Raw genomic sequence first — 12,153 nt, forward strand, 5'->3', positions numbered from 1 at the left:
TGGCTCCAGAGCTGTTCAAGCATTAGTGTGCATTATGGAGTAAATGTGGAGATTGAATGAAAGCAACACAACAAAAGCAGGCTAATCTAATTATAAGAAGCCCATCAGTGTTTGGATAGAGACTCAGCACAGGGCATTCAGCTGCAGTTGTTCACATTTTGCCATCACGAGATGAACAAACCATCCATTGTTTTTGGCCATGAGGTCAAGCTTGCAAAACAGGCTGGCAATTTGCAAGGATGAGACACATGAGAAGGCCAATTTCAGTGTTAACACACGTAGAATGAGCTGTACTTTGAATGGAGTCGGTTTTCATTTGGCTCTTCATGGTTCCCAATGCTTAAGGATGTTTCATTAAATTGATGCAAAACATAGGTGCACATTCAACAAAAGATGCCTCAGGATTTTTGAACTACAGCAACACGTTGTCTTAGGCTAGAGAGTCCTCTGGTGGTGGACTGACAGATTACAACAACTGGCCCAGAGGACGGTTACCCACCTCCTGTTTATAGTTTCCATTTCTTAAAATGAAATCATGTGGAAGGTGAAGTCTAAGGTGGTCCCAGTGACATTAGTTCAATTCAGATTCATTTAAACGGCACCAATTCACAACATATGTCATCTCATATCACTTAGTGAATGATCTACACTTATATAGCACCTTTCTGGTTTATTGATGCTCAAAGTGTCACACATACACTCACACACCAATGGTGACAGAACTTCCATGCAAGGTGCCTGCCATCGGGAGAAACTTAGGGTTCAATGTTTTGCCCAAGGACACTTCAGGGCAAGACATGCCAGGGACTGAACCACCAATCTTGCGATCAGTGGACAACCTGCTCTAGTATGAAAGTAAGAGACAATACAAATTTAGAACAGAGTCCCCAACAATCCAAAGGTATTAAAGCATTAGTGACCCCTGTGACCCAGTCACTCCTGTGTCCATCCATCCATCCGTCCATCCATCAGTCCATCTATCTATCTATCTATCTATCTATCTATCTATCTATCTATCTATCTATCTATCTATCTATCTATCTATCTATCTATCTATCTATCTATCTATCTATCTATCTATCTATCTATCTATCTATCTATCTATCTATCTTCTGTGAAGGGAAAAATACTCTCTTTCCTCTTATTGTGGTATTTCCTTGCAGCCGTTAGTGGAAGACATCCCAGAATATCTTTCGGTCACCTTAAATCAAGTTGTAGAATTTATAGGTCACTTCAGATTATCCTACAGGTTATCTCCTTTGACCCTATTTCCTCCTAATCTGAGGCTGACAGCATGTTTATTCCCTCTCTGTCCCTAGTATGACCCTGAGAAAAGCAGAAGCTGGTTATGATTAGATATTGTCTCGTTGACGTTCTTGAGCAGACAAGTTGTCTCCATATTGGGCTGTAATCTAAATATGGCATTCCTCCCAACTCCTTATATACCCAAGGTCGAAGAGAATCCTCAGTGTTTGAGCTGGTAGTGCTCACATGAATGTTCTGCTTTGTCGAATCACTTCTCCTGACGTCAGTAAACCTTATTCTCAACAGAAACCATCTGAGTGTCTCTGAGTCTGCCTCCTCGTTTGTCTCTCGACTTCGAAGAATTTCCTAACACCTACCTAAACACAGATAGACTGTACTGTTGCCTCACCACCGTCCACTTCCAGTAAGTATTCCACTAACCGTTGCAAGGAACCCCACCATCCAGACGAGTGCAGCACTGAGTTGTTTATGGCCCTAGTACTGGAGAATCACGTGACCAGGCTCACAGACAAAAAACTCACGTTTTGTGTCAAGTCTTGGCTGTTAAAAGCTCAGTAAAGGACTATATTTCTGACATGTACTTCTAATAATAGTAATATATATTAGCATAATGATCAAAAATGTACTTGTTCTGACTTCTGACCACAGTATTTACAATAATCCTACAGATCTGTCTAGACAGCGAGACATTAAAAACTGTGGAAGGATGAATTGTGTTGGATGTGTCAGAAAAAAAGTTCAGTTACCTTCTTCAATTCATAAAATGACACCTAGTTATATTAATTTAGCCAAAATATATTCAATACTCAAATTTGTGCATTCTCAAAGTTGGACTTTCGAATAGAAAACACCTCGTAATTCAGTGTAAACTCCATTGTCTGTGCACCAGAGGTTTCAGGTTTTCACATCATAGTTGCATAAGCCTCCTGCACAGCAAACTAGATTTTAGCCTGGCTGTGATGCCGAAAAACGATGCTTGCAAGTCCAAAACAAAGATTCCAGTAGAATTATGTATGTACATTTAGATACACAGGTGACAACAGTAAGCAAAGCATGTTTTCAACTGGGCGGAGACTTTAATGTAAATCTAATTATAGGAGTATTTTAGAAGATATAGCCTGAATATTTCCTGTAAATAGGAAGTTTGTGCTCAAAACTGTGCTGCATGTAATCTGTAGCTGAAGCTGCTCCTCTCAACAATGTGAAAACAATCAGTTTAATTCAAAGCTCAAGCAGCACCGTTCAACAGGAACTACTTTACATCAGACTTGTATGTTTCCACATTCTGACCTGCTGTGCGAATAATTGAATCTTCTCTGGATACATGCAGATGACAAGCTTTATTATGGGATTATGGAGTTAGCTGGTTGCTGAAGCCTCTGCAGAGAGCTACGGAGCTAAATGTTCCAGGGATTTACACATGCCAAGCAAAATGTGTAGAAACCCACTGTCTCTGCACAGATCTGGATTGTGCCACTGTCATGGCTTTTTTTTTTTTGCCTATATCTAATAGAACTGAGCTACTTTACGTTAACTCACATAGTGCCTATGAGGAAACTATGATGCTGCAGCAGCTCCACTTCACAAAAGATGTCCTTGTTGGATGGACTGTTAAGCCTTAGAATTGAGTGGAACATATATGTACTGTATATTTGACAGTGGATGTCTTTGTTGAGAACATTGAAAAACAGATGCGTCACTCGAAATGTGCATTTACATCCAACATTTACATGCAACAAGTATGCACAGACATCCTGCAGCAAAGGAAATCTGAGATTACACACTTAAATATGCATTTTCAGGTTAAGATTATGCATTTATGAGGTCGAACTAATCATATGAAGATGAAAAATATTCAGCTGGAACAAGGTGCCCTGACTGATGTCCTCTCCAGGTGGGTGTGCTGTGCCTTCATAACAGGCCTATGCTCATATTTAATCAACAAATTACAGGAATCTTTCAGCTATAACAGATAGGACACAAACCAGGAAGCTGCAGATTTGTTGCAGAATGGTGTAATATATATAGCAGATGCCATTATCTTGCTTTGTGAAGCATCAACATTTTGTGTTTTGGGCATCTGGATGCAACACGGACAGCTTTTCTGTATTTTATGAAACATTAAAAGTCACAGATAGGCCATAATCTTAATAATGCTGATTTTGGTTCGTCTAATATTTCAACAAATTAAAAAAAAACATGCCTCAGCCTGCTGGTGATTAATATTACAGCTGATTATTTTAGTCATAATTATGGCAGGCGTGTCCTAGTGGATCTCATTAATATTGAAATTGGGAACTAGTTAAATGGATGTGATTTCATTTTGTCTTTTTTCCCTTCCCTTCTCCCCCTTCCCTATTGTGGTGCATGAATTCATCTTCAACGTGCTCCGGCTGGCGTTGGAAGTAGTTCCGGTGGTTTAGCAGCCGAGCGGAGCACACAGACCCGGGATCTTCATGTTGCCGGAGCAAACGCGAATAGCGGGTCGAGACCCTGCCGTCATGCCGGCCGAGTGACCACAGCGGCGGTCAGCTGGACGCCTGCAGCCGCTCCGAGCACCGCAGTCCCCGAGTGACAGCGCCGGAACCACCGTGGGGAGCTTTTGTCTTCGAGGGGGGAATTTTCAAGTGCAGAATCGGCGTCTGGAGCTTCTGAGTACAAAAAGAGAGAGAGAGAGAGAGAGAGAGAGAGTCTGAGCCGGTTCATATTCAGCATATCCAACATACACCACGGTGAGTCTTTTTTTGAATGTTGCTCATGAAGCTTGAAGAAGAAATGTTACGAAAAGATAGCGTTTTTTTGTGTGTTTTTTAAAAAAAAATTTTTACTTAGCAGGCCATGACAAGTTCTCTGCCTGTCACTATGTGCATGCATGCAGACGCGGTTTGTCTTTGCAGTGTCCGTGTGGTAAAGTCAACTACCCCAAGTTTAGAGTTTAGTGTTTCCAGTGGCATAGCAGAGGGCTGCAGAGGGGCTTTAGTAAGGAGAAACAATTGTCCAAGCGGTAAATTGAGCCCGACACGCAAATGTGGAAGAGGACAGTTCACAGCTGACAGGACTGGAGAAGTGATAACAGTGGAGACTTAACAGTTTGACGAACCCAAAAGTTGCACAGTGATGACTCCCAGCTCATCAGATTTGGATTGTTAAATGTGGAAAATGTAGAGATTTTCAACACGATTCTTGGAATTGGAATTCTTGGATTGGAAAAGTGACAGAAAGAGATATGTGTCACACTAATTGGTTTAAGGAGGTTCATGGGACTAACTAACTTTGTTTCACAGCATTATGTATTCCATATACGTTTATATTATATAAGCATATATATATTTACGTTTGTATGTGTTTCTATACATACATTATATATTTGTATATATATGTTTGTATACGCACATACAGTGTATATATAATATGTATATATGCGTGTTTATATACATACAGACAGTACATATGTATATATGTGTGCATATATACATACATGCATATATGTATATGTGTGAATATACACATACAGTATATGTTTGGATATATGAGTGTTTATATACATACAGACAGTGTATATGTATGTGTATATGTACATACAGTATATGTGTATATATGTGTGTATATGTACATACAGTATATGTGTGTATATGTACATACATTTTATATATGCCTATGTGTATATATACATACAGTATTATGTATATATGTGTACATATACATATACACACAAATACACATGCACACGTATATGTGTGCATGTATGTATGTTGATTATTTTTCTTTAGTAATAGATTTTTACTTCAGTTTTGTGTGTGCATTGTGTATACGTACTTTCAGTGCATAGAATTCTACTTGCACACATCATGTCACGTCATGGACGCCCCACTCGGTGGATTTATGAAGGACTCCCACTATTGCAACTTACAGAATATCAAGAGTCAGATACGCACCATGCAGGCTGGTGTTACTTTAAAGTGGAAACAATATATATTAATATACACTATAGCTTGTTAATTTTTAAGTAAATTATGTGACTTTTGTAATGTTTTAACCCAAGATGGCACAGCTTCTTTTCACAACGATGTATGCAGCTCAGTTTTATTTTAATTTCCAGCAACCTGAGTGTGTTGATGGTGCAGTCACGCTCCTCCACTGTGGGTTTCTTTTCCATAGGCTGCCCCCAAATGGACCAGGTTTAGTCTCTAACCATGAAAGGTGACCGTCTTACAATGTAAGGAGTCATTATCTGTCATTATACTGCACCAGCGTGGACAACTGAGCAATACTACACAACTTCATCTCGCCAAAAATACACAGACAAGGGGAGTTGTGTGTGTGTGTGACAGACTGAGAAAGCATTTGAGAGAACACCCTGCTCCTGATTTGGATGCGTCTCTAATTCCTATCAAGATGAGAGCTGTCTGAACAGATTTCTCTCATCATTATTTGCTCTGAGATTTACTTGTGCTTGTAAATGGTGTTGATTGAGGGTAATTTGGCTTTTTAATTGCTGAACAGCTGCCACACTCACTGCTGATTGCCATTGTAGACTTTCTCAGTAGATCACTCATAGACCTCCCTAAATGCCCCATTAAAACGTTATGCAGAATCTCATGAAACGTGAAGAGAAGGAACCCTCATAATGTTTTACTGATTTGTGTTTTATCATCGGAAAGGTCGTTGTAATTATCGTCAATGTCAGCAAATGCAATGCCGAGGAACGAGTGGAGTAATGACTCTTTGAAAGTTGAATTAAGGGTTATTTGTGGATACACTACAGGCATTTCAGTTTCTTTGATAAAGATGAACTCCATATACCAGTTTTTGAAATGGCCATGGCTGTCAAAATTTGATGTTGTCTCTCTGCATATTCATTATGGCTTGTAATGTATTCTTTTTGTGTGGTTTCACGAGTAACGCCGGGTAGCCAGTCTCTCTTTCTCAGCGTCTGCCAAGAATGATTTGCTACCCAATTAAAACACGATGGAGTTAAGACACTCAACTTCTCAGTTTCTGACAAATATGTGTTTTGTGAAGCAGCTGATGTGTGCAAAGAATGCGTACACTTGTTTCTTTTCTTTATTTTTACCCCTTTTTTTGGAATTTTTGAGAACTCTTTAAGCACATATAGAATCGAAGCAGAATCTTTGCATCCTGATGCCTCTGTGGTATTCATTGAAAAACGCAGCACGGTCAATGCTAGCATGTATCATTCAGAAGCCCTTTTTTTTTTTTGTGGTTCATAAGTAAAATCCAATCTCTTTGACATGCTGTGCAGAAAATGTTTTTTTCTGTCTTAATTGCACCTCTGAAGCCTGTAAACAGACAAACTGTAGGCTCACCTTTTTATACCACCGCCGTCATAGAGAATCGGTGTTTAACCTTGGAACGACGTGTTTACTTAATGAAAAACTTAATAAGTAACAATATGCTTTTAGCAGACACCCACACTCTGCTGTTGTACAGATTGATGCCTGGGAGCTTTTCGTCTACGCTTTATCACCAACGCTGCCGCTAGAGGGGCTGTTGGTGAGCTGCCTTGCTCGAAGATAGTGGGGCAGCAGCTGTTAGAATAAGAGAGGAGGAGGGCTTAGTTGTTTCTGCTGGAAGCCCTCGAACCTGCTCTGTGCAATTATCAGGCCACTAGAACGTTAGTAGGTCAGCTGGTCATTGTAATTACCTTAGGTCATGTCAGAAATCACTATTTGTAAGTAATCGTCAGACCTATATATATATATATATATATACATACAGACCAATTATTTTCTGTTATGCAAGGATTATAAATGTGAAGAATAGCTATAGGTTTTCTGCCTCAGAGATACGATTTGTCATATTGCAGATTTATGATCTAGTGTTACCGATAACCTTTTGTTTTTAATTTGAGCTGACCGTAGACTTTAGTTGGGCACATGTGCACTTCTGAATGTAATAGTAGTAATACTTCTCTTATGGATCTGGGATGATGTTTCTGGGTTCAGGGTTTATATGGTGGTCATATAGTAAAAGCAATAATAGAGTTTAACCAGTCAAAGATAAGCACAGTTCATAGTATACAGTGGGGATCGAAAGTTTGGGCACCCCAGGTAAAAAATTGTATTAATGTGCATAAAGAAGCAAAGGAAAGATGGAAAAATCTCCAAAAGGCATCAAATTACAGATGACACATTCTTATAATATGTCAAAAAAAGTTAGATTTTATTTCCATCATTTACACTTTCAAAATAACAGAAAACACAATAATGGCGTCTGCAAAAGTTTGGGCACCCTGCAGAGTTTATAGCATGCACTCCCCCCTTTGGAAAGCTGAGACCTGACAGTGTCATGGATTGTTCACAATCATCATCTGGAAAGACCAGGTGATGTCAATCTCAAAGGTTTTAAATGCCCAGATTCATCTGACCTTGCCTCAACAATCAGCACCATGGGTTCTTCTAAGCAGTTGTCTAGAACTCTGAAACTGAAAGTAGTTGATGCTCACAAAGCAGGAGAAGGCTATAAGAAGACAGCAAAGCGTTTTCAGATGCCAATATCCTCTGTTCGGAATGTAATTAAGAAATGGCAGTCATCAGGAACAGTGGAAGTTAAAGCAAGATCTGGAAGACCAAGAAAAATATCAGACAGAACAGTTCACAGGATTGTGAGAAAAGCAAGTGAAAACCCATGTTTGACTGCACGATCCCTCCAGAAAGATCTGGCAGACACTGGAGTTGTGGTACACTATTCCACTATAAAGAGATACTTGTACAAATATGGTCTTCATGGAAGAGCCATCAGAAGAAAACCTCTTCTATGTCCTCACCACAAAAATCAGCGTTTGAAGTTTGCAAATGAACATATAGACAAGCCTGATGCATTTTGGAAACAAGTTCTGTGGACCGATGAGGTTAAAATAGAACTTTTAGGCCAGAATGAGTAAAGGTACGTTTGGAGAAGAAAGGGCACAGAATTTAATGAATAGAACCTCTGTCCAACTGTTAAGCATGGGGGTGGATCAATCATGCTTTGGGGTTGTATTGCAGCCAGTGGCACAGGGAACATTTCACGAGTAGAAGGAAAAATGGATTCAATAAAATTTCAGCAATTTTTGGACACTAACTTGATGCCATCTGTGAAAAAGCTGAAGTTAAAGAGAGGATGGCTTCTACAAATGGATAATGATCCTAAACACACCTCAAAATCCACGGTGGATTACATCAAGAGGAGTAAACTGAAGGTTTTGCCATGGCCTTCACAGTCTCCTGACTTCAACATCATTGAAAATCTATAGATAGACCTTAAAAGAGCAGTGTGTGACAGACAGCCCAGAAATCTCAAAGAACTGGAAGACTTTTGTAAGGAAGAATGGGCGAAGATACCTAAAAACAAGAACTCAAAGACTCTTAGCTGGCTACAAAAAGCGTTTACAAGCTGTGATATTTGCCAAAGGGGCAGTACAAGGTATAAACTCTGCAGGGTGCCCAAACTTTTGCAGACGCCATTATTGTGTTTTCTGTTATTTTGAGAGTGTAAATGATGGAAATAAAATCAAACTTTTTTTGACATATTATAAGAATGTCTTATCGGTAATTTGATGCCTTTTGGAGATTTTTCCATCTTTCCTTTGCTTCTTTATGCACATTAATACAAATTTTTACCTGGGGTGCCCAAACTTTCGATCCCCACTGTATTTGTGTATATAGAGCCTGTATTGAATACCCTTTAACAGCCTCTCAGTGAGACAATGTGTTAAAATGGGAAATTGAGTGATGAGCAGTTTTAATGTGATATCTATGATACTTCACTATCCATGATACAATACTATAGATCAGGGGTGTCAAACTCATCTGAGTCCAGGTTCCACATTCAGCCCAATTTGATCTTCAGTGGGCCGGATCAGTAATATCACAGCATAATAACCAATAAATAAACACAACTCCATTTTTTTGCTTTGTTTTAGTGCAAAAAAGTACATTCAGAAAATGTTACTGAAAATTATCTTTTTGCAAAAAAATATGAACAACCTGATATTTCTCAAGAAAAATAAGTTTCAGTAATGTTATGCCTCGGTTTATCATTTACACATTACAACTTTCAGATCACAGTGTATCTACAAAAAGGCAGAAAAAACCCAACAAAACCAAGACAAAATATTCAAAAAATGAGACACAAAATGACAAATCGAGACATGAAACGACATGAAACAAAACAAAAAAGAAACAAAAAAATTGCTAAAAAAATTACAAAATGCCAAAACGAGACAAAAAATGACAAAAAAGAAAATAAATCATAAAAAAAATAGACAACGCAAGCGAGACAAAACAACACAAAATGAAAAAAACGATGTAAAACTAACAAATAAAGCAAAACACAAAATGACAAATTGGACCCTCTGGAGGACCGATTTTGGCCCACGGGCCGCAAGTTTGACACTCCTGCTATAGATACACATCTGTCTGTCTGTCTATCTATCTATCCATCTAGCTATATTTATATCTATATATCTATATATCTGTATCTCTATATCTATCTATCTATCTATCTATCTATCTATATATATATAAATATATATATATATATATATATACATATACATATATATATATATATATACATATACATATATATACATATACATATATATATATATATATATATATATATATATATATACATATATATATATATGTCATCAGGCTGGGAGAGAGACACATTTGACAGCACATTAGAGCAGCCTTTCTCTCTTTTTAAGTACCTTTAAGTCCTCTGAGTGCTCCCAGTCACTGTGATTTTTGTCATGTCCCCAGGAAAGTACACATAATTTGAATTCAAATGCAGCAAATCCTTTTATCTTGTCAAAATCTTCTTTGATTCTGTTAGTAAAGCCTGGCTATGATTTGAAAAAAGAAAGATGTAAAAGATAAGATGGGGGGATGATCACTTTCAAAGGCCTGTCATTTGGACTGAACTCAACAGCTGTGCTGCCAGCGACAGGAGTTCTGTGCCGAGCCTCCATTGCGAACCCGATGTAAAGCCCTGCTTCTTGCACAGGCTGGAAGTGTTGTTCTCTGCTGGTTATGTTTTAATGAGTAACAATTGTTAGCCAATTTGCATGTAAAACAATGTAATTGTAAACAAGCATCAAAAAGCTGTAATACTTCTAAAAAATGGAAATTACTCTCCATTATAAAGCGCAACAAAACCTCAGCCATGCCTCCGAGCCAGGGCCTCTAGGTTTTGGATGCTTGCTTCCATTATTAATGCTATTCACAAGCCAAACTTTTTAGCTTGGTGCAGTTGGGTGCTTTAATCTATTTTTGCTGTAAATTAATGAATTTTTAAAGAGGACTAGTCCTCTCTGAATAGCGCCGGATGTGGGAATGTAGTCGTGGTGACGCAGTGCTATAGCCCCCTTTACAGTGCAAAGCATGAGTTCACAAACAGCATCCCATCTCTCTCTTGGGACCTTTCGTTGGGGGAGTTTGCCGAAATGCTGCACTCCTATGTTTTATTTATGACAAAATATGCCTTTTTAACTTCGCCGTTGTCAGAATGTAGAATTTTGATAGCTTTTTCCTAGTCAGTAGTAGTAAGTCTTCTGGGTCGCTAACTCCCTCTACCTTGGCAGATGTTTTCAGGTGTTATGTTCTGTGTGGGCTTAGCTAGTTAAATATTTTATTCCAGACCTTGAGGGATTTGCTGGAACCTACTGATTTTCTTGCCTTCTCTTCAATCAGATTTTCTCTGTGGCTCGAGGAAAAAAAATGTTGTTAATCAGAGCGTTCTGTTTCAGCTGAGATGTCACTCGATTGACTTGCTTGACACGGGTCAACCAGCAGCTTCCACAAACTGCTGATGAAATTGTTGCTCTGTCATGGATAAATGATCATTCTCCACATCGCTCAGTGTTTCCTTATTTTCCCTTTCAGACGTCAATTTGCCTGACCAGTCACTTTAGGGCCGCAGAATGTGTCTTACTTTGAAACAGTGCATCACGTCGACTCCTCTCCAGGTCTCCTTTAAAAATAAGTCGACAGTGTAATTGCTTAACCCGGCTCCATTGAGGGATAAGCAAGCAGCCAACATGAGGGCAGCTGATTTGCCTTGATATCTTATAATTGAACCTTTTCAGGGGTATGTTTTCTGGTGCTGAAGCAGAAAGTAATTAAGACGTTCAATACTGCTTTTTGGACCTTTTCCTCCTCGCTTTGAATGGCCCACACTTCTAGACATGACAGCGCTCAGTATGCCTACAGACTTTCTTTTGACACATTAGCCTTACCCTTGCCAAGGCAGTCCTTCCCAGAAACCCCCTCTGCTCGGCGCGCTCCGGGTGGGTATTTTGTCATTACTTCATTTTCCTCTGAAAATATTTTGATGCCTCTTTCCTTTGGCTTCCCCCCCTCCTCCCTTCTCTCACCCATCCCCCGTCACTCCATTCAAAGTTCTCTATTAAAATGCAGAACTGTAAAGCCTCTCTCGGTCTAAAAGCCTGCTAGCAGCAGGGGACTGTTAGCTGTTAGTGATGCATACAGCTGAGTGAGTGCATCACAGCTACAAAGTCTAATGGGTGAATACATTCAATCACACACATACCCTCAACTCTTTTAAAGGGACAATGTTCCCAGTCGTGAAAGCTCCATCCACAGTGCAGAGTGATGTGTTTAAATTCTTTGCAGGGGGAAAAAGATTTCTTGTTCATAAACATCCAAATCCTTGCTCTTCTCTTTCCATAATGCTTGTAATCTCCTCTGTAAGTGCCAGCTAATATCTTACAACTTCCAAGTTACAAAACTTTTTATACGCTTTTTTTTTTGTTGAGTAAAAGATAAAAATCGCAGATGCCACATGTCCTCCTTTTACCATAATTTGAACCTCTTCTGACACCCATTAATGTTAGCCAAGCATCTCTCTCAGAAAATG

At 39.1% G+C, this 12,153-nt stretch overlaps 1 protein-coding gene across 4 annotated transcripts in view; it reads left to right on the forward strand.

Annotated features, from left to right (window-relative positions):
* The first annotated feature begins 3,651 nt into the window (after window positions 1–3,651).
* The window catches only part of LOC111585271 (forkhead box protein J3-like), an 86,460-nt gene continuing 77,958 nt past the window's right edge, over window positions 3,652–12,153 (forward strand). For 2 of the 4 annotated variants that reach the window (XR_002747812.3, XM_055012627.1), the window contains exon 1: window positions 3,652–3,998. The gene's annotated coding sequence lies outside the window, so the exon portion shown is untranslated. The remainder of the gene's footprint in view (window positions 3,999–12,153) is intronic. The other 2 variants (XM_023294705.3, XM_023294706.3) reach the window with 2 other exon arrangements.

Source organism: Amphiprion ocellaris, chromosome 8 (assembly GCF_022539595.1).
Source record: "Amphiprion ocellaris isolate individual 3 ecotype Okinawa chromosome 8, ASM2253959v1, whole genome shotgun sequence".
NCBI classification, from domain to species: domain Eukaryota; kingdom Metazoa; phylum Chordata; class Actinopteri; family Pomacentridae; genus Amphiprion; species Amphiprion ocellaris.